We start from the raw sequence: 27049 nt of genomic DNA, 5'->3' as shown, positions 1-27049 counted from the left end.
TGTGTAACTTTTATTTAAGGATCGTGGCCATAATCAAAACATTGAACCACGTCTGGATTACGAACCTAAGTAATCACAAAACTTTCTGTATTTATGGTACTTGTAAACGAGTTAGTAAAATCTCGGATTTAGAGATACGTAGCCTGTTTAAGGAAATGTGCTAATTCATTTTATTAGGCGACTTGGGAGAAAAGTACGAAATATACGACGTATTTAAGAAATACTCCTTAAATTCACAACAACGTTGCCAAGAACATTAACCTTGGAAAAGAAGATTAAGTGCAAGTAGCTTGTTACAAGAAAATACTGCAGTGCCATACCCGGGAGAATAATCTATAAATACGCCATAAATCAGCATTAAATACAAGCCAAATCGCTGGAACATTACTGCAACAACAGACCAATAAAGCATACCCGACTAAATTGAAAAGTTGCTAAAGTCAGTTTAAATGAGTGTGTTCCGAGCGGAACACGCATAGGATAACAAATAAATCTAAGCACTTTTACAACTTTCATACTACAGATCTCTTCCTAAGTTTCACCTCACTCTACTCCCTATTCCCCGCGGTCTCAAGAAAAATATCTGTAATACCGCAATGATCAAAGCTCGCAGTGTGTCAATGAAATTCTAAATAACGATCTCGACTTAGATTTGTTGCGTAAAATGAAGACAGTAATATACAGCGTGTTTGTTTTTTAATATCTTGTTGGTAGCAGGTGGTTTTTGATATGGTAAGTGAAAGCGTTGGGCGCTTAGTGGAACAAAATGGATGTTACTAATTCATGGGAATCATAACGCTGACGAGGGTTTTATGCTGGGCAGTTTCAATAAACACGAGATCATATATGATACTTCTTTTACCATAAGTATATTCGTTACATAATTTTTGTTAGTGTAGTGAAAAGTGACAGTGTGGTGATTGATTGCCTCAGATTCACTTAAATGATGTGGTGTGAATTTTACGCGTTTGACGACGGCAGGATGAGTCAATAATAATACCGAGATACTCAGTACGCTTAAGATAACGTTGAACGACTTCTGACATTGACTGTAATTACATTTAGTAAAAATGTGTTATGGTAGGGTTTTCTTTATTTTCACAATAGATTTTCTTGTAACATAAAAAGCTTTCAGTGAGCCCCAGGCTTCTATAGCAGTCAAATTAACCGAACACAGTTTTGGTGAAAATAATAAATATCTTCTCTATATTATTTTTTCAAGTAAAGAAGAAAACAATAAAAGGTTGTTTTTTTATCAATGTTGCTACCTATAAACAGCGCTGGACAGTAATCTCCTTCTTTTTATAAATCGTTTAGAAAAATAAGCGACGGCAACAATAGCCTTTTAGCAACTCTTTTGTATTTTCTTTAGCTTGCCTAACTTGTGATGGTAAATATATTTAGTGAAAATTTTCCCATATTTGTACAAGCCTTTTTCCGTGTTGTGCAAATAAAGACGCTGTTATATTGACTCAAGCTGGCGCTATTGTGTGGCGACCTTACTAGTTACTTCGCAGTATCTTCTTACTTTCACGTTACGTTGAAGAATATTCCTATGTGTTCTCTTCACTAATGACTTAACATTTCCTGCGCGTTTAACTTTATGGGTAAACTAGCTTTCGCCAGCGTTTTCACTAGCGTCCCTCATATTTTCCGATAAATCTCCTATCTAATACTGTTTTTATAGCAGAGATTCTGAGATTAGCGCGTTCAAATAAACAAATTCTTCTAGTTTTTAATATTGGTGATGCCAGTACAAAATAGTACTAAACTATACTACACAAACGTGTTTCGCCTTGTACCTTCATAATATCGAGAATTTGTACGCCACCAAATATCCTTTATAATGAAAACCTGAAAGAATTTGTTGGAGACGGCCTTCTATATTTATTGTATACATAAAACAAGTTAACAGCTAATTTAGGAGTGAGTTGCCTTCGTCCCCTGAGCTTGTGCGATTATTCCTAAGAAAACAAAGGCAAATCACGCAAAGCTTGCGGTGTAGGGAGCCAAGTGGGGAAGTAGCGAAGCTGCTCGTTAATACAAGGACCTGGCTGACGGCCGATGCTTGGCTTACATAACACCTCTGCGTACACCTACACACGTTAACTTTATTTTTATAGGATATTTCCCACACAACACAAGCATAAAAACTACGAAGAAGGTAATAAGCATATTATTGCCGTGGTTAGCAGTTCGGGAATTTCGGCCTACACAAAATCAGTCGTAACCATCAATTTACTGTATGTTTATCCGTCTCTAATCACCTATGTGAATGCGACAAACAAACATAGGAATATCTGGTTCGTTTGTGTATTTTGACACGCTTAAAACCACTAAACCTAGTTCAACGTGCAGCGCTGTTGACTGGCTGCATACATTAGCTCCGCATCTATTGTTCTCGTTTATTAGAGATGCTCCTTAATTGTTTAGCGACACTCGGCTGCGGCCCGCATTGGCTCGATCACGATTGACCACAAAGATATAGAAGCGAGCAGAGCGTGCGAACACCAGAATAGATTCTCTCACACGGGACTGCCACTATTATCCCAGTATATAAATTTCTATGGCACGGAATACCGCTCTGGCCGGGCTGGCCTGATAACTATTTTGTGTGTATGACCTCAAAGTAATTTGGAAGCTGTTCTATGTAGGAACTGAATATTGTGCGCCGTCCCCAGCCGCGCACTATTTAGGCTGCACATTCAACCTAGATGCGCAAACTCAGATTCCCCCATTAAGCATACGTCGTTAATTTATCCGCTCCATTATCTCGTGCTATTTCAACTACGTCTTTGGTACATTGCATCAGTTTAAACTGGAATTACTTAAAAATCTTGCCTTGCTCCAGATTAATAACGCGATTCCTACGTTTCTGTCACATCTCCAGTTTTTATCGTGTTCTCCGAAAAGCTCGCGAAGTAAGAATTCGAACTATTTTTCATTTTGCTGAATGGTTTGACGGTAAAACAGAATTGCACATTTTAATTTAAAACAATAGCAAAGGATTCTTTAAATAAGAACTTTTCAAAATAAGTTTTGTTTTTTCTCATTTATAAACTGATTGGCAAGGGATATCACAAATTAATCCATTGCCATTTATAATCATCTACAACATGATAAACCTTACAATGATATTAAAAATTACGCAGCTGTTTTCATAAATTCCGTACAATGAAATACTCGTATTATTTAGACTAAATATTTAAATACACCTTTGTACTCAGGCTTGCTAGGATTAAACCAAGCGATTAATTCAATGCATGCATGTAATAAAAAAGTATCTACGCCACAGTATATTTGGCTACGGCGTAGTATATTTGGCTACGGCGTAGCGGTTGTGGTTTTTATAAACGTGAAATCAATTCTAACGGAGATTAATATTACTTGTTAGATTAATTTGGTTCCGAAAGTTATAATACTTTGTTCGTAACCTCTTACAACTTAGTTCTTCTGTATTATACAGCTCATGAAATAGGTTATTCAGTAGAGACACGTGATAAGATTTATAAAGTTAATACCATTGTTATATATGTTGTTATGTTATGTTACAGCCTTTTTTTTATCGTCCCACTGCTGGGCACAGGCCTCCTCTCACACGGAGAAGGATTGAGCATTAATGACCACGCTTGCTCAATGCGGGTAGGTGATTTCAGAATTTACAGTCCAGGTTTCCTCAAGATGTTTTCTTTCACCTTTTTATCAGCCATTGGTGTCCAAGATATACTTAGAAAGTACATACAAACTTAGAAAAGTTGTATTGGTACTTGCCTGACCTGGAATCGAACCCGCGCCCTCTTACTCGAGAGGATGGTTCTTTACCCACTAGGCCACCACGACTTTCACTAGGCCACCACGACTTTCACTAGGCCACCACGACTTGTTATATATAGACATTTGTTATTTTTTATATTATTTATTTTTCCTTAAGCGTAGTGTTAGAAATGTTATATGGAAGTAAATGTCGGGACAAATATTTTTTTCAAAAAAACTTATAAAACATCTACAATAAATGGTAATTATAACACAAGCCTAATAATAATCGAATATGAACTGAATCCGCACACAATGTCCAAAGGCTTCAACAGAAATTCTAGCTTAATTTAGATGCTCGTTTACCGAACTAATAATCACACGTGGACGGGAATGTTATAACAATATGTCATTGTGCGATGCGAAAACAGTTTGATAGAGCGCTCGCAACATTGACAACGAGATAAGTCCACGGCCTTTGTGAAATATTGATGACGTTGACAAGTACCAGATAATTGTCGAGACGTGCTATGAATAGTAATTTCGTTACTGGATAATAAGCTTGGTCGCGGAGGCGCGCGCTCGCGAGCCGCGCCGCGCCGCGCCGGCCCGAGCGCCGCCACAATGCTCTGCAAACAGACCGCCTAATGGGATCCAGCGGCATTAAATTAAGTTTTAAAATTAACTTTTCAAATACCTAACTCTTTGTAACCCGTTAAAAGGAAAAAAACCCAAGCTCTCAAAGGTACCAAAGATTAAGTGAATAATACTTTACATTAAGAAATACAACATTCTTTTGTGTTTTATAAGCTGCAGGTACTTACTGTAAAGTATTCATGGACTCTGTTCCCAAGTACAATATCCCAGCCCGAAACTTTCAGGCTGTAAAAAGTTTGTTAAATGAAAGATATGGTAGCAATTAATTAAATAAATCAAATCCTGCTTTTTAATTAATTTGTGCGTCGGAGTAAGTGGGAACTATGTAACGCTGCTTGTTATATAAGTGCTCGCGGGGCGGAATTCTCTAGTCATGCTTCGCGCAAAAACTCCATTGGCCCCATCAACTAAAGGGAGTATATTTTTTGCTACGCGGAAAGGGTGAAATAAGCGTAAATGATATACATTCCGTGTACTTTGATATGAGTGATAGTGTCATCCAGGAAGTGATATTATGTATCTCGCGTAGGTACTTTAAATATAGATATTACAACATCAGAACTGAAATTAAAGATTAACCTAAAAACGCTACGACCTGAATTGAAAATAAAAAAATGCTTGTTTGGCCGTCGTCCGCAGTTTTCATCAGCTGACTGGTCACTCTGCACAGTGACATTCACAGATTAGTAAATCAACGCGAGTAACAAGTAATTTAGCACATGTCAGTTATCAATGCGGCCAATGTTGGCCGATGTACGAATTCCATTTGACATAGATAGTGCATTTGTGCTGATAACAATATATTCTGTATGGGCAGTAGCGGCCAATATTGTCCCTATACAGCGTATGTACACGGGCGTGGGTCGCCTGACTAGGCGGTATCAATCTAATATCTCATACCATACATTTTATCTCCGCAAGACGTGGAGGCAGGCGCGGCACTTTCTCTGCTCACTGCCTACATCCTAGCTAACAGCCAAATTTTAGTTTACACATTACTTAGGTAACTATAATTAATAGTGTAAGGAGCGCAAAAGGTGCCGTTGTGGTGCAAGGAGGAGATAAGCCAGTATCCGCTCTCTGTGTGTGCTCGGGTATGATCTTTGCCTGCACCTGCTGATACCAAGGATTTAACAGGTGACAATGCAGTAAATGTCAATGCTGCGCGAGTCTCGGCACAAGTCAGGCTCATTACGTACAAATCTAGTGTCTGAATAAACACCGAATAAATGCTTGTAGTCGGTACAATGTATGTTCTAAATGAGAACCAAATTAATTAATGCATTAAGTTATTCCAAAATTACATACGGCACTGAAACCACAAACGTATACCTACCTACGTAGAATTATTATCAATGTTCGCACGATTTTGTAGTAGCATATCATAAGTAAATTATTCAATACACAGAATGCAAATGATGGTATACATGAGTTTGCTAAATGTGTATGCGGGCTGATTGCGTACTCAGTAGGCGTGGCGCGTTAGACACAGCACATCACTGATAGATAGTGCCGATGTATGATTAATGGTAACCGCGATTCAGTTACCAACACTCGCCCGCAGATACAAGGATACGTTTCTACTGGAAAATGTGATCTCACTCACTACATACAAATTACCTTCAAGGATGCGGGCGGGGAACCTTCGCGCGTATTCATATGATTCTTAGATAAACTTGGAAAATCTCTAACTGACTATGGAGATAACGGAGCTATGCGGGCACGTATTCAATTCTAGTATAGATCTAAAATTAGCTGCACAGTCGTGCCAAATGCGAAATAAAATTTCACCAAAGTTTTGCCGCAAAGCTATGTTCAAAAAGTTATTTAAAAAGGTGCAAATACCGTTGTGGTCTGTGGACCGGGTGACCTTTCGAATACCTGTGGAGGACTTTCAAAGTAAAAGCTCAGTGTTATAATTAATGTAGGTATAACTAAAAGAAACTAGCCAGACTTTCCTATCGAACATAAGTAACTAACCAGAATGGAAAATCAATTTAAACATTTTCTATTGGTCGTATCTAAAGAAAGAGTAGCAGATGTCTGAGTAAATCAGTAGCTACAGATGTTTCCATGATGTAGATTCATATTACCCCCTAGCACTGAAGTAGACCTTCCCACAAACAAATAATTAAAACACACACTCGCATATGTAATTGTCCTGACCGCCGCTGAGTGGGGACACACATATATTCTGAGCCACGCAGAACTGAATATAATATATCGCATAAAGATTGAGCACTTACAAAGTTTAAATGGTGTCTCACTTATTTAATTCTAAAGTAAAGGAAAAATCGATAGCTAAATAGGAGTTTGTACGAAGTTAGATACGGGGTAAGCACACGGCTCATTAAACTTCAGCTATCCACATTTGCTTACGTCTGGATTCAGAAGGTTCTCGACGAACGCAATGACACTTGTTCGTTTTATCGCCGACCTTTTAAGTCGTAGGTACTCAACCCACTTCCGACGGGCGACGTATAAGAAAAAGGACAACCATAATATTGTTGCCTACATTTTACTATTACTACTTTATATACGAGACGGGCTTCTAACACGGGGATAAAAACGGCACGTGTATCCTTGTTCTAGATTAGCAATTTAAGTTTATTTTTTAAAGAGAGGATGTATGGAGAATGCAAAAGCGACAACAAGTGCGAGTGTAATTAATACATACAATTTTCTCCTAACGTTAAATTAAGACTTTCACCCTTGTACATAATTTTCTCCAAAATTTTATGTTATAAAACGCATGCAACAAAGGATATTAACTGAAGAACTTTGAGGATCAACTACATATCAACGACTAAGTAATATTAATGATGTAATTCTTACTTCATTATAAAAATAATAATAAACCGCGAAGCTTTCGTTGCTTAGCCTCGATTTAAATGTAAATTACATGGCAAAGGCTCAAGCCCTTGTCTCCGCTGGTCATAACCCCGTCAAAAGGCGAAGGCAGTTCATGTTTATGAAACGCTATAAACTTGGAGTTACTACTACCAATAGCAGGCAACTGTGGCATTCCGACAGACCTATCGTAACTATTGTAATCAAACTAAGATCACTAGTTATACAAGAAACCTCGGAACACAACCATGAATTTCCAAGATTTTTACATAAAATAAATGCGCACATCACCGTGTACGCGTCTCACATCCTTAATATCGTTGATGGTAACAAGCTTAGAAATCTGTAAATCAGCTCGTTCCTCTTAAAACGAAATAAAATTTTATTGTACGTTTCCGAACCTTTTTAGATTTGGTCCCGCATACGAATAAGGCAATAAATGTTGATCAGGACAACAAAAACAATTGACCGAAATCTATTATCAGCTATATTGCTGTTAGTGAAACACAACTAGCAAGTGTCGAGGCTACCGGCGCACAACTGTATTGATTAAACTTTTGTGAAAGAAAACAAATCGGATCCTGAATTTATTTTGTAAAGGACCACCGTTATCATAGGACCGGGAAATGTTATGACAAGAAATAAGAAAATTTCAAGATAAAATGTTTCAGGAAAGTAGCGAGTTCAAACATTGTTTAAAATTCTTAATAGAAAGAGCAATAAGGAAAGCATTGTAGTCGTTAAATGTTTCTGGACCCCTTCAAATCCGTCAAAATCCTATTGAGAACAACACAATGAATGTTGACTTCATCTTTGTGTTATTTTCTTGTTGCGTTCGGGGGCCAGGGCACTTGAATAAAAGATTCGTATATTATCCCGGGCTTGGCTGCGGTACAATAGGACAGCGACAACGCACCCACTGTAATTCAGTGAGCGGCCTAGCTAGCGGCCGCATTGTATTATTACATAGCCGGATCGCTACCGACAATCTAATTTAAAGGTGAATTCAGAGGATATTCCACTCAACTATGTTCGGTATTGCACTCTCCAAACATCTATGAATACCCAATTTTTTAAGCCACGTGGCAGAGGTACCAAGTCCCTGTATTACTGGCATCGGGAGCCTTCAAAAACTCAATTATCTCAAGTGTAAATATAAATAAACAGTGTCAAACTCAAAATACGTCGATATTTTAATTTAAGTTGTAACATAACAATATCACGGAAAAAGTTAAGTCTATAAGAAAAGTTCTTGTTACTTACAAGTTAGTAAACTTCAGCGCTTTGGGAAAAAAATATATTTCCGAGTGCTACTTTTTGGTTACTTGTTGGTCTATGGCAAATAAGGGGTCGGACACATCCGCTATTCGCATACACAAAATGATCCTTTGGTGAATCCGGGATCGGAGTATAGGCAAATTGTGATCGTCACGAGAACGACTAAGGTCACGCATCACTGAGCTGACATTATTTGTCAGAGTGGATCGGAAAGCAATTTCGCCTAACTCGAGACTATTTGTCACACATAAAACGTGATCTATGGAACCGTCTCGCCGATACATCCCGCCCAGCGACCGGTGACCGGACCGGACTAACGTGAAAGGATTTTTAACGTGTGACATGATAATAAGATTTGTACCCGTCTTAGGTGCCCATCCACTGAATAGAGATACGATGTGTTTAGGTGCGAATCTATCTAAATAGGTCGTAAACTTACGCAATAAAGAAAGAGTTAGGGTTAGCCCATTGTAATATTTGTGTGGCACAATTAGGTTTTAAGATGTAGGTAAGTCATAAAGGACGGGATTACATCATTACCCGTGTATGTTACCTAAACATGGCATGTATTGGACGTGCGCGAACAAGTCAAATAACAGAGCAACAAGTCTATAGCGGTACGCGGCGGTAGTGTTGTCAGTATAATGTCAGGCGGGAATGGAGGGTACAATGCATGTCGGCTATGTTGCCTGTGTCAGCCGGGCGGCGACGACGGGCAAAATGGTCCTTGTGCAGCGCGCCCGGGATTTTCGGTTGGGGATAGAAAATGGGATTGGCTCGTATCGGTCGCGGTGAAACACTGCCAGGAGTTTGGCATGGAAACTTATTCTACACGACTTATGGAGTCCGTGTTTCGATATTCTGCGGCAACATCTATCGTATGTTATAAACAATGTGACTCCGAACTACATAACGTATGCTCGAACTTGTCTTGATATATTATCAGAAGCGAATTCCAAGTTAAACTATCCGAATATCTCACAGACTATCTAAGTATCGTTTACGTTTTAATTTTCGCAAAACACAGTTAATGACAGCGAACGGATGACAACGACTGGGGTACGAATTGTAAAATTCCGAAGTACTCTTGCCCTCCTTGAATGTCGGAGGTGAAAACTTTTTGATTAATGAGCAAAAAGCTTTCGTCTGCTTATGCCTTTAATTAAAACTTAAAACTAAAAAGTTTAGGAGGGAGAGACATTGTAGAGAGCTCGAGGCCACTTTTAATAGAACTGTTTGTTTGCGCGTGCATCGCCATTCGCCGCAGAATTGTAAACGTTTTGTGTATAGTACAGAGGGAGCACTTAGTCGCGTGCAGGCACAGGCCCTCTGTGGACCTCGTTTGCCAGACATTCCCGCATCGTCGCTAAGTACTTAATTGTGTCAGTGGTCCTGAACACAGCCAAACTTAAATGAAATACTCGTGTTCCCGTAGAATAATCACTTGCAATTAATTTCTTTACCTTATCGAGAGATAAAACAATTCAACCGGATGTTTACTTTAAGTTATTCTACTACAATGTTTATTGCTGATGATGATTATTATGCAGTTAGAAAAAGTCAAGTAATATAATGATTTAATGTTGACGTTTTGATAAAGGTAAGGTTAAAGATAGATCAGGGAGTTAAACTACACGGATATATGCAAAGGGTCGTAACCAATAACGTAGGTTGTTAGCGTCAGGACCGCCGTCACAATTCTCCGATCCTCTCGAAATACATATAGAGAGTTGCTACCTAATTGCTACCAGCTACCATTAGTTGCTACCAATTGCTACCCTCGTGGTTTTGAAGATATTCAGCATCCAAAGGTGACAGCCATTCTGATATCAGGATGGCTGTCACTTTTCCCAGTGTGAAGAAACGGCGCAAAAGTATTGAGTTTTTTTTTCACCCAGAGTTGCTACCTAATTGCTACCCTCCGGAATTAAATTTTGGGCCACAACGATTCCCTGGATAAAAAGATATTTAAAAAATGAGTTTTTACGCCCTGCCAAATTAAATTAGCAAGCAGTTAGTTAATACAAATGAGTACTTTTGACGTAGGCGCTATCTATTATAATCCGACAGCAGATATAAATGCGGCCGAAAAGTGAACTAAAGCAAGCCGCCATCTTTGAACATCATTTTTGATTAGGTGTATTTATAAATGTTACCTGTTAAATGAAATTTCCCGAAATGCATGAAAAAGTATTTATTATAATTACCTCAGCCTTCGATTGTTAACACGAAATAATTCAAAATTTATTAAATCATGTCAGGGTATGATATACACTCTTTTGCAAAAAAAGCGGGCACCTATGCGATATCTTAGTTTTAAGGACTTTATGTGTGTTTCAAAGGGTTTTAATGATTGTAGTATGTTTCTAGCATCAAAAAGGTTAGCCAAGCATGCGTGAGAGTGTATTCTAAATTTGAATATTTTAAAATTGCTAAAAAAATGGTAAACCTTGTTTTGGACTAATCGCTGGCAGAATGTTCGTCGGTGTTTTGAAAATTTTTTAGTCCTTAAAACTAAGATTTCGCATAGGTGCCCGCTTTTTTTGCAAAAGAGTCTATTTTAAGTCAGTGACTGAAATAAAAATATTTTTTAATAAAATCAATATTGTTTTACTGTGACCAAATCAGTTCATGTTTTACGTAGAGTTGGGTATGATTTTTACACGACTGGCCTTACTGGATGTTTTCGTGTTAACAATCGAAGGCTGAGGTAATTATAATAAATACTTTTTTCATGCATTTCGGGAAATTTCATTTAACAGGTAACATTTATAAATACACCTAATCAAAAATGATGTTCAAAGATGGCGGCTTGCTTTAGTTCACTTTTCGGCCGCATTTATATCAGCTGTCGGATTATAATAGATAGCGCCTACGTCAAAAGTACTCATTTGTATTAACTGACAGCTTGCTAATTTAATTTGGCAGGGCGTAAAAACTCATTTTTTTAATATCTTTTTATCCAGGAAATCTTTGTGGCCCAAAATTTTATTCTGGAGGGTAGCAATTAGGTAGCAACTCTGGGTGAAAAAAAAACTCAATACTTTTGCGCCGTTTCTTCACACTGGGAAAAGTGACAGCCATCCTGATATCAGAATGGCTGTCACCTTTGGATGCTGAATATCTTCAAAACCACGAGGGTAGCAATTGGTAGCAACTAATGGTAGCTGGTAGCAATTAGGTAGCAACTCTCTATATGTATTTCGAGAGGATCGGAGAATTGTGACGGCGCTCCTGACGCTAACCGTAGGTTAAAATAAATAAGTTTTATGAAGAATTGTGGGACCCCTATGTGAAAAAATATTGCCTACCTTACTGCCTTTTTATTGCGATTTCTCTTTACTTTTATGTTCGAGTATATCATAGTAACTATTTACTTTGATTTACTTCTTGTAATTTTATCAGAAAAAAAAGTGATAGGAAAAAATATGAACGCCGACGGCAACATTTGTATGGAGGAAACATGTTCATTTTAAATGAATATTAAAATTAACGCTCGGGCTGGCTGACCTTTACAAAGGATCTCACAAATAAGGTCAGATGTCCTTTTCGGCGTCCTCTCTCGACGCTTCCACTTACATGCGTCTTGAATACGAGCTTTTGTTCAACTTCTATTCAACCTATAAGAATGCTCAAAATATCTCAAAATAGTTTTAAACTCAGATTACTTTATTTTCGAATGCAATTTTCTACCGTACAATATATATTATCAACTCACAATTTGATTCATTATTAGAAATATTTTACCTCTATGTGTGCATGACCAATATTCAGTTGTTTACGGAAGTACAGTTCAGCGGCACATCAAGACAAAACATCAGTAATATATTAATCTTCATACATTGTGTTTCCCTTCCTATTTTATTATTTAACATGCAAGTTTTAATCAGATAACAATAGTAGATTACGTATAACCAGTAAGAAGCTTTCGCTTCGTCAATTTTCCAGAAATTTATAATTATAGATAGAAACTTATCACCGCTGCAATTATGTAAAACTATTTTCGTGGAAACAGAAATTCGAATATATAAAGGATCCGTTTTCGAGAATTTAACACAATAAGTTCAAATCAATTTATCACTTGGTTGAAATATCAAATTCTAATGGAAAACTTTCAAAGCTATTACGTAATATTCAGTCGGATAATTTACAGCTATTAAGTTTGCACGTTCCCAACTTTGTAGACATTTCTGTCTCTTATTTTTATACAAGTATTTTTTTTTCTTAAGTACGAATGTAATCTCATCGATATCGTATAACGTTTTTCTTTGATATCGTCAAAGTCTTATTAAAGAATTATTTACCTTTACCGATGTTGTGGCCTCATATTCTAAGCATGTGAATCATATTTTCATGAGCATCGACGATTTTTATCGAAAATATTTTTTTATTGCTTCAATCTTTCTGAAAGTACAAGGTATGCGTAATCTTGAATATGATACTTGCGTAAAATTAATTTATTATTGCCAATTTGATTTTGTTAAAACAAATACTAGCCTATAATATAAAAAGAGTTTCTGAAACTGAGTAAGAAGAATAGAAACAAATAAAACATATATTTTTAAATACATGATAATATTAATAGGATTCAGCAATATTGTATAGTGAAGCTTGCTTTACACAAGCACAATTATTTTATACAAATGAACTTTAATAAAGCAATGGTTAATTCCTATTACCGAGATTTTTTTTCTTTATCTAATAGGCTCTTGAGCTTTTAATCAACGAAATAAAAAACATTAATTAGGAACATTATTAGTAGGAAACTGCTAAGCCCCTGGGCAGTGTTCCAGGTATTTGAAACGTTAAATTGTTGCTAAAGCATTCGGAAACAACACTCAAACATAACGAAGAAAATTAAAACCCATTTCGTACTAGACTTACAGAACAACCACTAATTCGTTCTGCCAGGAATTAGTTTAATAATATCTTTATAAACTTGTCTACATTTGCTTTTGTACTAAATATCAAATAAACTAGGAGGGTTTACACGACACCGAGTGGCTTTCTTAAGCCTAAGTGTGTAACATACACTCGAAACCGCACTCATTAGACAAGATCAAACAGTGCTAGTGAAATACTCCATCATTAATTTATCTAAAGTAAAAGCTCCAACAAATTATATTAACCGAAGGGTTTACTCTGCGAAAACGTTTCAGGCGGCGTTTTATGTCACATCACAAATCCTCAGGAAGCTGTATTCCATTTCAGTGATACAAAAGTAGTATGCATAAATGGGACTGAGCACACATTGCAGAACCGATGTTTATTTATCCGTCTCTCAGATAAATCAACAAAACATTCTTCAGCTCGAGACGTATTTTAATGCTGGCCGTATTAGTGGGATATGTGCGCTGGGACTTTAAACGATGTACGCTAGTTTGAAAGACGATATTGAGACTGCGGGGACGTAAGTGCGTACTAGAATAAATCAGGGACGCAACATTTGGCGATAATTTAATATGACGGAAGAAAGTGGCGCGATAGGCCGCGAGCACCCTAATGTGAGGATATTACGTCACGCACGCATCGGCACTTTTGTCTGAAAAATGTACGCGACGTGTCGCTATTACCTTGTCTGTAAGTTTAAAGTCTAGGCGTATTAAGGCCAACAGTACACGCCTCGGCGAACATGATAATTACGTGGATTAAGTATTTTTTACCACGACGTCTAATGAGGATCTAAATTTTACCAATAGCTTGAGTTGTTGACAACTGTGTTGATCATTTTATTTACTACTTCACGAAAGCCTTCACTAACAAGCTGGACTAAATAACCTAATAAACTAAATTATTATACCGCCAAAACAATAATTCAAACATAAGCAATGAACAGAATAATAAGAAATATATCATTATTATCATAAGCTTGTACCACTGGAACACAAATAATAATATCTACAATAATCACAGAGATGGAGGGTGGAGACCGGTAAAACGGAACGTCATTAATCTTCCATATTCTTATACTGAAAATATAATATTTTCCTATCGACAACGTCTAAGACTAAGCAAAGCGCACATATTGAAGTGCCATCTCATTTCGCACTGTTCGTAATACAAGCAAGGTAAGGAACCTCAACATACCTAGGCACAACACATCACACACCCTTTCTTTTCCTGGGTGACATGTCAAAGAGAAAATATTTCTGTGTACCCTGTGTAGATACGCAGATCATCATCATCCTCTGAGCCTTTTCCCAAACTATGTTGGGGTCGGCTTCCAGTCTAACCGGATTCAGCTGAGTACCAGTGCTTTACAAGAAGCGACTGCCTATCTGACCTCCTCAACCCAGATACCCGGGCAACCCGATACCCCTTGGTTAGACTGGTGTCAGACTTACGCAGATAATCCTAGGTAAAAATTAAAACACAATCCTTTACCTAATTTACGAAACATTAAACTTTACATTCGGACGCTTTTCCAAGGTTTAGTAACTTACAATTTGTAATGTATAATACCACAAATTAGTTAACCAAATAGGCTCGCGGCCAAGCCCGCAATTTTGCCGTACTTACGGATTATACTGAGTAATAACCCGAAAATATCTATGTACAAATAATGAAAAAAGGGGAGCAGGCCATGGATTACAATTTTAAATTAAATCAAAATACTTTTAGTGCCGAAACTGTTCGGAAGAAATTAAAAGGGGTTTCCTTGCTTTTGTATTTTGTAGGTCAGTCGTGTAAAAAGAAACTAATTTACATTATGCTTTACGGCCGTGTTTTCAGCGCTGGCAAAGAGTTGAAATTGTTATATCTTCTTTAGAGCGATGAGAAACAGAAGCTAAATTATACTTGTTAACTTAAAAGCGGTTTCATCGCCTACCAATTTATTATGTTAGATACCTAAGGTCATGATTAGAAAATAGAGAGGATGGTGAAACTTGGATATTGAATCCACTGCGTGTATAGGGGGTGGGGAGATTGGGATCATATCGTGGCATAGCTTAGACTTTACCAATATTAATAAACTTTTAACAATTACTTTTAGTATTGATTTTAATTTAAACACTGGTCGCCAATATTCATCATGTGTTTATCATATGAAGTTAATATTCTTTACATATATTGCTAACGTATTTTTTTTTGGAATCATTAATCCTAAGCCAACGAAAATCTCTCAATCATTATGGCAGCAACGAGCATTATAGAATACGAACTTCCTAACATGTGTAAACAATATTATACAGCTTAAAATATCTTAATTAATTACAATTAAACGGCTGAATACTTGTGGAGCAATTATACAATATCATTAGCGAGCGAATGCTGAACATACGTGAGTTTCCATAGAAGATATGCTTTACCAGTATATACGTATATGAGCAAAGTATACAGGTATCTATAGCGATTGAAACTGAGGAAGCTAGGAGGCAAATGGCGCAGGCTGTGCCTCATTACCGTTAAGAGGGAGACATTAATCTATGTTGATGAAAGTAATAATGAGCCCCCTGTTTCTGGAATCGATCTGTGGACCTTGAGCATATAGTGGCATAGAAACTATGTGCTTAAAGTTTATTTATCTCGTAGCCACAAATGGGACAGTTTTATTCGGATTTTTTATTGTAAAATCTAAAAGATATTATATTATATTAAGCCAGTATGGACGTAGCTATATTGTAGCGTTGTGTAGCTATATTGTAATATGGGAATGGATGAATAAAGATAGCGAATGGACAATCATTTTATTCAATTTACAAACTCATATCCACACTGGTATCTAGCCACAAACGCAGCAAGCAAGCATTAATTAATTATCAATAATAACGTTACGTGTACCAGTAGTTTTCCTTCGCGGAATCACAGTACAACTGGGTTAAGGATCACAGCGCTGCACTAGTTACGGACAGGTTGCTAGTCCACCTTCGAACGCCTGCACGACCTACTTCCCTAGTACTACTCGCAGTATAACTCCAACAAACTTGTGAGACGGCCAGTCTTTCATCTCCAGATAAACATGGCAACTTCCAGTTTCTAATAAGTTAAACTACCCAAGTAATTCATTATTAGGAACTTTGAACTTTCCATCTTGCACTATTTTCTACTAAATAAATTGAAAGTACCTCGGTACCTTGTACTATTGAAGTTATATAGTTCGCAAGAAAAAATTTTCATTTATGCAAAATTATGGTAAATAAAAGCTTATCTACGATATTATGTAGGTCTACCGTATATCATAAAAAGTTGTCTGTATCACCGTATCAATTTCCACTAAAGGCTTCTCTCAGGGAGTCTATAAAAATTAGGTACCAAGGATATCATAAAATAGAGGCGGAGGATGTCGCCCTGTCATAAAAACCACAAACCGTGAATAATGCGGTGTTCTATAGCAATCAGCCATCTGAATATAAGTAGGATATTCAACAAGCAAGGAACGTGTAACGACCAACTTCTGTTTAATTCGTCCAAAATTAAGGCCAATAATTAATTGCGTCATGGCAGTTAATTTCACGGTAATATTGATTTTAATATAATTAATTGTTCTTGCGTACAAACACAAATTATAACTCGTTCAAAGCACTTATGAGCAATTATCGTGTAAGTTGTAATTGTGTGCGTCCCTTGAAATCGCGTGGGTACTAGATGATGTGAAATCATAATCACATTATCTAAATTCAACGCGAAGAGTCCGCGACTCACATCATACATTAATTTCTATTTCCAAAGTTGTTTTTGTGACCTAAGTTCGCGAAATTACGTCCCCAGTCCCAGCTGTCGTTGTTTTAAACAATTTTCTTTTACATTTTGTCAGTATTTTTTATGAGCATGATGTTCGTGTTACTTACTGGTTAACAATTTTCATAAATTACAAAATTTCGGTCGTTAAAAGATATTTGATATATAAAAGGCGGGTTTAAAAAAATACAAAGCGTACCATAAAATATATAACAATATTTTAAAAAGCTTGTCTCTGTCAGTACTTAATTCACGGAATTATTATTTTTGTTCTGAAATACTGAAATTATTCACTGGATAGTATTTTTCACCAACATGAATAAAAAAATACGGCTGAAAAAAATAAGGCATTTTGCAGGCGAGTTTTATAATAATAAATAAAAAGAAGTATTTTTTTCTTGAAAATCAACTGTATGATAAGTTAGGTTTAACATTAATTGGAAATCTATATGATTGGAAGCTCGTCCAATGAGTGGAAAAGTTATAAATGATTTAGCGTTTCTCTGAAGTACGAAGCCGCGTTTCAAATAAAATTAAAAATACTCGACGTATGAGTGCGATTTTTCAATTTAGCGCATTGTCCAAAGCTGGTATTTCCGAGACATTAGCGGCGGCGAGCGCACCTTTTGAGCACCGCACTTGTCCCGCCATCCCCACTCTTTTTGCCTCACGTTTACTGAAAGAACGTCAACAGCCAAAACAAAGCGTCTGCTGGGAAAGTCTCTCTGATTTTCACTTGTATTTTATGAAATTCAAACCTATTCAAACATCGCGTGCATGTATTACAAATTGTAATGAGACCTACCGACACACATTTTATACCGAGTTTCCGTGTCGCCAAGCTCTGTTTAATTTTTCTTTTCTGGTATGTTTTCTTTCTCTTATTTTTATTTAAATGTGGGCATTCAAAATTCGTAGCGCGTAGCTAAAAACCAGCATTTCTCAGTAAAACCTGATGAGAAAAAACTTTGATAAATCAGTTTGCTTGAAATGTTTTATTTGTTTGTGTTCCTTTACACACCTCAGTGCACAATAAAACAAGCTTACGTTTGGTGTGTTTTATAGCTGTTATCTCTCTTATTTTTTGTTTTATGGCCAATTTTAGTTACAAGAAAACTAGGACTAGATCTTTGTTTAGGAATATTTTTTCTACGCATCAAATGCTTGAGTATAGAAGCAAATAAGTTAGTTTCGTCGTTCCCGTCGCAGTTAGTATTTATGATGTCATTATTTGCAGAGATTTAACCTTGTCATACATTGTGCTTTAATATTAATATGAATGTTACATTACAACCTCATACGGTGTATCTCTGAAATTCGTTTTCTGAAGAGCAATCTCCATAAAAGTAACGTTGTGTGCGACGACACCTTGTTTATGATCTAATGCACGAGATTTGCCACGTGAGCTCAAATCTGCTGAACAAGGACTTTATTAACTAGTTATATTCGTTGGAATATATCCTACTAATATTATAAACGCGAAAGTTTGTATGTATGGATGTATGGATGTTTGTTACTCTTTCACGCAAAAACTACTGAATGGATTTTAATGAAACTTTACAATAATATAGCTTATACATCAGAATAACACATAGGCTACAATTTGTAAACATATTGTTCGAAATACTAAACCTGCGCAGACGAAGTCGCGGGCACCAGCTAGTAGAAATATAATGGAATAGAGAAAGATAAAGAGAAGTTGAAAATCTTGCACATGACAAAAAATAGGTACTTCTGTGAAAAATGTCATGTTGCCAACATATTATTCACTAAAAGGGATTATATAAGTAGGTGGTGCGACAGAAAATGAACCAGGTTTATCTAAGGGCTGTAGCATGATTAATAAGTCCTGCGGTTTCTAATGAATGCTTTCACATGTTTAATCCTATTCGGCGAAGTAGGTTCTGTAAAACTAAGTTTTCACATTTAAACGATGAGTATGACGTCATCAGATACTTAACTATCTAGTAGTGAACTTATTAAACATGTACAGTCTACTATAGACCTTGGGAGCAATAAGCCGCTATAATAAGCAGTACTGTTAATATTGGTATAACGGCCTCCTACTCTCGGCAAACACACCACAATTACTAGTACGTATAACATGCTCTTATTAACACAAACGAACTAGCCTTTATGTTGACATTATCCCAATGTCACACACCTAAGAAAAGAAAACCACATTCCGTGCCGAAAACCGCAAACAAAATTGTTATTATTGCTAAAAGTATTTCCCTCGGTTTGTCCAAAAGCTTGAATTTCACAAGGTCTATATAATATCTATCGCGGCCGCTTAAATCGAAAAGTCCCAAGATATTTCAAACGTAACAAATACCGGAAACGTGCATACAAACTATGCTTAGAATTCCAGCTTAGTAGCGTAGGACGTGCTCGAGTGACCGACTTTCCGTGCTGGTATCATCACACGACTTACGGAGACATTTGAGAACTATGTGCCGACTTCAGAACAGCTGTGCTCAAAATACAGCAGCGTTTATGCGACCATTTTGCATTTCAAAATAGATAATAAATAGACTTAAAATGACAACCACAAAAAGTCGCGCGTTATTTATTAAAATGTGCGGTTTATCTCCGCGCCGCCAGACTTCATCACCTCTTCAAGCAAATGATTGAGTATATAAGTATGTTTACCTAATTTAAGATTGTTCTTGTATTTCTGCACGGATAACATGAAAGCGAGCTAAAGTAATATCGCAAACTGAAAAGCAACTACGCTTTTACGATAATATCTCATACAAATAAAATGTTCGGATAACAAGAAGTACTTACTGGAACTCGCGGGTGCACTACAGATTGTATAGAAAATATAAAAGACGTAAGCTCCAAGTGAACTAGCATGTCTATCGTGGGATCCGCGGGACTAGAGAAACTGGGGAACTGGGCTAGAACCGTCGGTAATCGACGAGGACGCGACGGGTCGCACCCGCACACACCGACAAACGCAAGGAAATTGCTCTCTTCTGCCGGGAAATTGAGACGCTTCTCGTAAAATCGAATCCCCATATTCTAAATGCAATCATAGGGCAGATCAAACATTCTCGAATAAGTTTTTCAGTTTTCCCGCTGCAGCCATCTTGACTTGACAGACATAAAAGCTCTGCATATAAACCTGCACTCGACGCTTTGAACTTACGCTGCACTCCGTGCTCGTGTTAAGATCTTAATAAAAGTAAGTTTTTGGCATTAGAACATTCAAACGTTGATGATTTATGAAACCACAATTACCGTAAGTGGGCACTTAATGTAACATCACGAGGACAAGTGTCACACTTATCTTAAAACGTAATAAAATAAATGTCTGGCAAGCTGTAACGTGATTAATCCGACAGGACAACACGACATATATAATATAAGGATAAAATGTTCCGAGAGGGAAATTGCAGCGTTTCCCGGAGACACTGAAATTGCGGGGCAAGTACCACGTTAACACCATCAGTCGAACAATATTGCAATTGTATGAGACAACATGATACAATTTACACTTCCTTTTTGGAAAGAGATTGGCAATCTTGTGACAAACTGAATTACCTCTGTATCCACTGGATGATTGCATGGTATATTAAGTCATGAGTATATAAAAAAATGCAGTCGAAAGCTATATAAGTAGCGCCATGAACAATCAAAAGGTTTTCGCACTGTATTTTCATTTGAAGTAGGTACTTAGTTAAAACCTAAACAAACCATTTACATTAAAACCTTTTAGTATAATTAAAGGAACAAAATATTCAAGAAAATTCGTACTGTAAAACAGTATCCCTCTATAAACCCAGGGAATTTGCATAAAGATCAAATTCAGCAAAGCGTTTTAAATATTTTTTGAATAACATACTAAAAGTCGAAATAAATCTGGCAGAACATTCACCGACGTTTCGTGAAATAGCCAGCGAGAGCTGACTTTTAACTACAATTTAAAGTATAATTCATAAAAACCGCTGAATACAAAACAAAAATGTTGAGAATAGAAAAGAAAGGATTGAAACTTCAGTAAGAATGGTTCTGGCGAGTATCGCAGAAATTCCTAGGTCGATACAGTTCCCAACTTTACTAGGGTAACTTATATTCTTTATAAAGGATACTTTACAATAAGAATGAAGCAATGTATATAACGTTTTATTTATTTGAGTTATCGAGCAATATCTTGGACCAATCGGAATCACGCTGTTCTCTCGATGATAAATGTTGCAACGTTACCAAGCGGAATAGCTAAATTACATTATTTTAGTTCGCCTATTTTAGCATAGCGCTAATGAAACAGCCGCGTCGTGAGATACAGCGTTGGCTGACTGAGACGGAATTTAAAACTGTCACTGATAAGCATACTAACTCATAATAATGGCTTGAGCCGACCGCGCCGGCTCCCGTCCTTGTAAACTGTCCAACGTTACGACCACTCGGATTCTACCAGTATTTATATTTTATGTATTTAACCCCACGTTAGCAATTAGATTTAAGTGGGGTACTTAAAAATTATACACTCGATTTAGTATGCAAATGTTTCACCCACCCGTCACCACGTGACGTTCTGCCTTCAAGCTCAGCCGCGAGACCGTCGAATAAGAATTAGTGATAATGAAATCAGAAAATGCGCATTACTTTTGAAGAAAGTAAAAAAATAATTTCATATCTCTTCAGTAATGTAATGACCAAAGAAGTTCTTATCAAAAAAAAAAAAAAAACTAACAGAATTCAGAAAATAACTTTTAAAATAAATCTTCAGACGCGTACCAAGTTCAATTTGTCTGTAGAACTTGGACATGCACCACCGTAGTCTAAAATATGCAGATAAAGTCGCGTACAGGAACGTCAACGAAACTTAGTTTTATTTGAGTTGCATAAATGAACGAGGTAGGTTTGCGTTATACAACCAGCTGAAGAGGAACCATGTCAACAGACTTTCTAACTGTTCCCAATCTTACATCTCCCGACATAACTTTAATGCTAACAGGAGGTACCTAATTTTCCGACCTGGCAACTACATATAGGTTCCGTAGGCAAACTCCAACCTATTATAAAGTTTAACCAGAAAATGTTCCCAAAATATGAAAGTTAAATACCCACGAGTAGGGCACATAAAGGGTATTAACATGTATTATGAGACAGGTGTTTTCGAAACACCCATATCAACTCGAGGCATAACACTCCGGAGAAAAATAAGTTCAGCTTATTATGATTGAGCTGTAAACGAACTAACGCTGCCCGGTCACCGAGTGTTGTTATAAAAATAAATGTTATAATTTGTATGCTAAGAGAACTATTATTACTATAAGACGGTTATGGTAAGTCATAAACGGCTGACAACTGGTGTTATCTGAGACAAGCCAGACGCGCTCATAACTCCGCGGACGCCTCGATCGATACGCGTTCGCCGCAAATCTATCCGAAATCGTGTGACGGTTTATGATGCTGCGAAATAACGCTATTTCGACGAGCGAAATTACGCTTGCGGTCGGTACTATTCAGCGCATCTCACAAACCGAGCCTTGCACAGCACGCCGACGCTGCGCACTGCTTATACTTAGCTAAGTACTACCGAAACCGCTTCTGTCTGACTATGTCGCGCTCGGAATAACATTCACGAAGATAAGTAATTGTACGTAGATTTGCTTAAGGTTGTGTTCCTCAATTAAAACCACCGCGCATCACATGAAAGTAACATCACGCAACACAGAATGCGTTTGTATAACATCGTAGCAATTACGGGTGGCAGCGACGACTGTCGCCTTTATAATACACGTCGTTTTAATGTCAACTCAAGGCTTTCATTTATTTTTGTTGCTAGTTTTACGAAAAGACAGGCTGTAGGCCGAGCATTGGAAGACTTCCTCGAATCAATTAGTGTGGGAACGTTACAAGGCTATCTCAACGTTAATACTACCCAATTAACACAAAGAGAATGCAAACATGGCATGTATATTGTAAAATATATAAGAAAACAAAATGTTAACGTGAAACTCTATGTTAGTGTTATTAATGGACTGGTATTAGGTAAGTCATGCTTAAGCAAAGGGTTAAACACAGAGAAACCACAATGTATTTACTCGTCAGAGCTTACAGCGGTAGTGACACGTGATGAATAGAACATTTGTAAGAGCACGCCAATTTCGGGTATAAGCTTTATACTCTCGGCCTTTATAGTTCAGTAGTTTTCAGCAATTTACAGCTAGGGATTGCAATCCGGTATAATTTTCAATCCGGCCGGATTTCACCGGATTGACGCCAATCCGGCCGGATCCGGCCGGATCCGGCCGGATCACGTTGATGGCCTGCTATTTCTGTCACATTTTCATCACTTATGAAACGGCTTAATATTTTTTTCATTTCCTGTCGCATGATATTTTTTTTAGGCATAAAAAATGTATCGTCGGCTTGCCTCAAATATTCCTCATATTTTTTTGGATTATGTAAGTAAGTTAATATGCCAGTCAATATTGTACGACGTTCTTTTATTCTTACACGTAGTGCATCAGATAGATCGTTACTTAAAACAGTATCTTGCTGACTCAACTTATCTATAATAAATTTAAGAACAGTGTCAGCAGTAAGAAGGGTCGATTCTCTTCTGCATAATGTCTCGACTGCAAGTTTGAATGGTTGCAAACTGGTGATCAAATCTTTCATTATTGACCACTCGTGGTCTGTAAATTTGACTTCAGATTTTATATCTATTAAAGCTTTTTCGATGCATACCTTTAGATCATAAAATCTTTCAACCATAGATAAAAGGCTGTTCCAGCGTGTGCGGCAGTCCAAGATAAGTTGTAATTCTTTGCCTTTTTCTTCTCTAACATACTTTTGAAGGTATAAATCATCTTTGGTGGGTGACTTTCTAAATATTTTTACCACTTTCCGCACTTTTTGAAGAAGGTCATTGTATTTAGGGACCATTTCGACACAAGCTCCATGATCATCAAACATAGTTCACTTTATTCATATTTAATTTTTTATATAACAAATAAAGTGAATTATGTATGATTCACTAATTTGACAATTATTTGGATTAATACCTATGGTTAAGGTTTGTTTACATAATTTGTAAGTTCTATAAACACACAGTTTACACAAGCGCGCCGTGACCTTTATGATATTGAGATCAGAATTTTATTCCTCTTTCGGTTAGGTATTATAATCGGTTCTGTATTTGAAATTTCACGGTGGAGTGGAAAATACTTAAATTCAAATCCACATAAATATGTATTAATTTACATAGTGTCAAGATCATAACACTTCCTTTGCTGTAGTCGTGTCGAAAGAATGAAACAGTGATTGAAATGAAATTATTATACCCCCCAGGTAAAAGACACGTTGCATTGCATGACAAACAATACTATTTTAAAAACCTAGCTAACCTAACCTATTTTAAAAATTAAAATACCTACAACATACATAATTCAAAGTTTTTTCGCCAATCGTCATATAACCATAATAACCACTAATAAACAAAACAAAGTGTTTGTCAACTTACGGTTTATCTCGACGGAATAATCTAATCAATCACTCACACACTTTTCGATTACTTTCGTTTGATACTTTCGATGTCAAAGGTCAAGTGGCGACTGACAAACAAGTGCAGGCAGCCAGTGCGGTGCCGGCGCGGTGTCGTCGGCGGCGGCGCAATGTCGCTCCGCGTCTAGCGATATGGCAACGTCGCGCTCGCGCTCGCGATTTCTTGCTTTACCGGATCCGGCAGTCGGATCCGGCGCCGCCTCACCGGATCCGGTAGGTCCAAAAACACGCCGGATCCGCCGGATTACCGGATCCGCCGGACCGGATTGCAATCCCTATTTACAGCGCTAAACGGGCCACGTACTGCGGCCGCGCGCGCACAATGCATTCCGGTAATTATGCGAGAAAGGCTGCCAGCGCTGAAACATAGGCAAGCCGAGTTCACCAGGAGTTACAGGTCATCAGTATAGGGCAAGCTAAAAATGCACTACAAAGCTTTGTGCAAAGGTACCATACGTGAACAAAAACAAAACGAACGGCAAAGTGGTACATTAGGAATGATTAGATGCTGCCGTCCACTGCCTTGGTGTTTCGTTTACTAATTGACTTGTACAGAGTGGTTGTTATAACTTCTACACTTCTGTGAATTTGAATTCAATGAATATTAAATGTTTTAAACTAAGAGGGAATAACAGAGAACTTTAAAGCTTTGAATATTCTACATTGGAAGGCTACTAATGTTGGTCGGAATCATTACAAACAATCGGCTTTGTCTGTTAAGAAGCTTGTCGTCGCTGTATTCACTTCAAATAAATTAAGCGACTTGCGAGTTTGCTATATTGAGTGGGCACAACAACCTAAAACCAAACACACGACCAAACGGACGCTTGAATGCAAGCATTTAGCTCCAGATAAATGGGAACACGGACGGCGCCCTCGAGCTTCGCAAAAAATAATTATTCCGCCCGCAATCCGCACACAAAGCCAAAACTCATTTTTAACTAACGTCGCACGTCAAAATATCAGAGACGCTTCGTAGAAATAATATTTGCGAGAGCCTGAGATTCTTGGTACCGTGAAATGATAATGTTATATTTCAGCTCGGCCAACGAGACGAATAACGTTATTAATTACCATAATATTGTCTTTTTGATAAATAGGGGATATAAAACAATTTTTGGGTGGCAGCGTCAGAAGAGCTAATGGCTGTAACAACAACACATAAAGGTGCTGAAAATAATGATGTCCCGGTCGGTAATTACCGAGCTAGCTGGTCTATAACGAGTCTCTGTTCAACGTTAAACGTTGGGGAGGTGAATGGTGGGCATTGGACACGGAAATGGTAGCAGCATCCGGCCGCAACAATCGGCGTTCCCGTCCGTCAACCACTCGCTATGTAAGCACAGCACTACCACTACTAGGGCTGTACCTACACATCAAACATGTCGATACATTCAACGAAACTAGTTACGTGCCAATATAGCTCCTACGTTGTATATGTAGTGCAGTACGAGTTATTTCACAAACTTGTTTTATTTCGCTACTTCGTATAAGATGAATTACAAATACGTGATTTTTATTGCTGTGTACAGAGGAAGAACATGTAATGGAAAATTCAATCTTAAATGCAACTTCTGCCAAATGGGCCGCGTCGCCCGATTTAGAAAACGCTTTTAAAGGAAAATAATGTTTTAATATTGTGCGGTAAACACGATTGCGGCGCGGGTTGTGTACTTTGGAAAAATATAAAGGTCGCACATTGTTAAAAAGTGAAACTTTTACGTTAAGCCTTGCAAAATATAAATGATGTAAATACGTATTAAAATATGTCAGGTTAGAACTGCCTGCGGCTTTTCGTAAACCTAACATACCTACTTAATTTTATATCCAGACGTTTTGTTAGAACTTGTTTTACCTCTAGACATAAATTAAAAACATGTCTGAACAAAGCCTGAACCAATTTCTAAGCTCTTTGTAAAGCTTCGAATAAAGGGTTTTTTTATAGGATTTAATGCTAGTACGCATTGTTTAATTGATAAAAGTTTTTTTTTCGTTTTTATGCAAATTTGTTTACGCGACCCAGTTAATAGACTATGGGAGCCAACATACCCGAATTTAAGATATATGTTTCACGCACGAATGTGTTTTCCCACTATCTATATTCGCTGTGACGTATTTCGACTAGTAGCTACGAAAATCAAAGTTATTTATAAAAGAACTAAAACTGTTGTTGGGACTAGATACAATGTAAAAAAGATTTTATAGCTTGGAATAGATTGGTCTGACAATAAAACCGAATGTAGCGTTATTCTACAACGTGTTATATGTACTCGTACGTAACAAAAAGGAAATTTTATTTGCACATGAT

The 27049-nt window shown here is 37.3% G+C and overlaps 1 protein-coding gene across 6 annotated transcripts in view; it reads right to left on the bottom strand.

The window, feature by feature from the left end:
• The window catches only part of LOC124645630 (neural-cadherin), a 259856-nt gene that overhangs the window by 66700 nt on the left and 166107 nt on the right, over positions 1 to 27049 (bottom strand). The gene's annotated exons all lie outside the window — the stretch shown is intronic.

The sequence above is a fragment of the Helicoverpa zea genome, chromosome 3 (assembly GCF_022581195.2).
Source record: "Helicoverpa zea isolate HzStark_Cry1AcR chromosome 3, ilHelZeax1.1, whole genome shotgun sequence".
Taxonomy (NCBI): domain Eukaryota; kingdom Metazoa; phylum Arthropoda; class Insecta; order Lepidoptera; family Noctuidae; genus Helicoverpa; species Helicoverpa zea.
The sequence above is the reverse complement of the archived record's forward strand: the minus strand, read 5'-3'. Positions and strand labels throughout refer to the sequence as shown.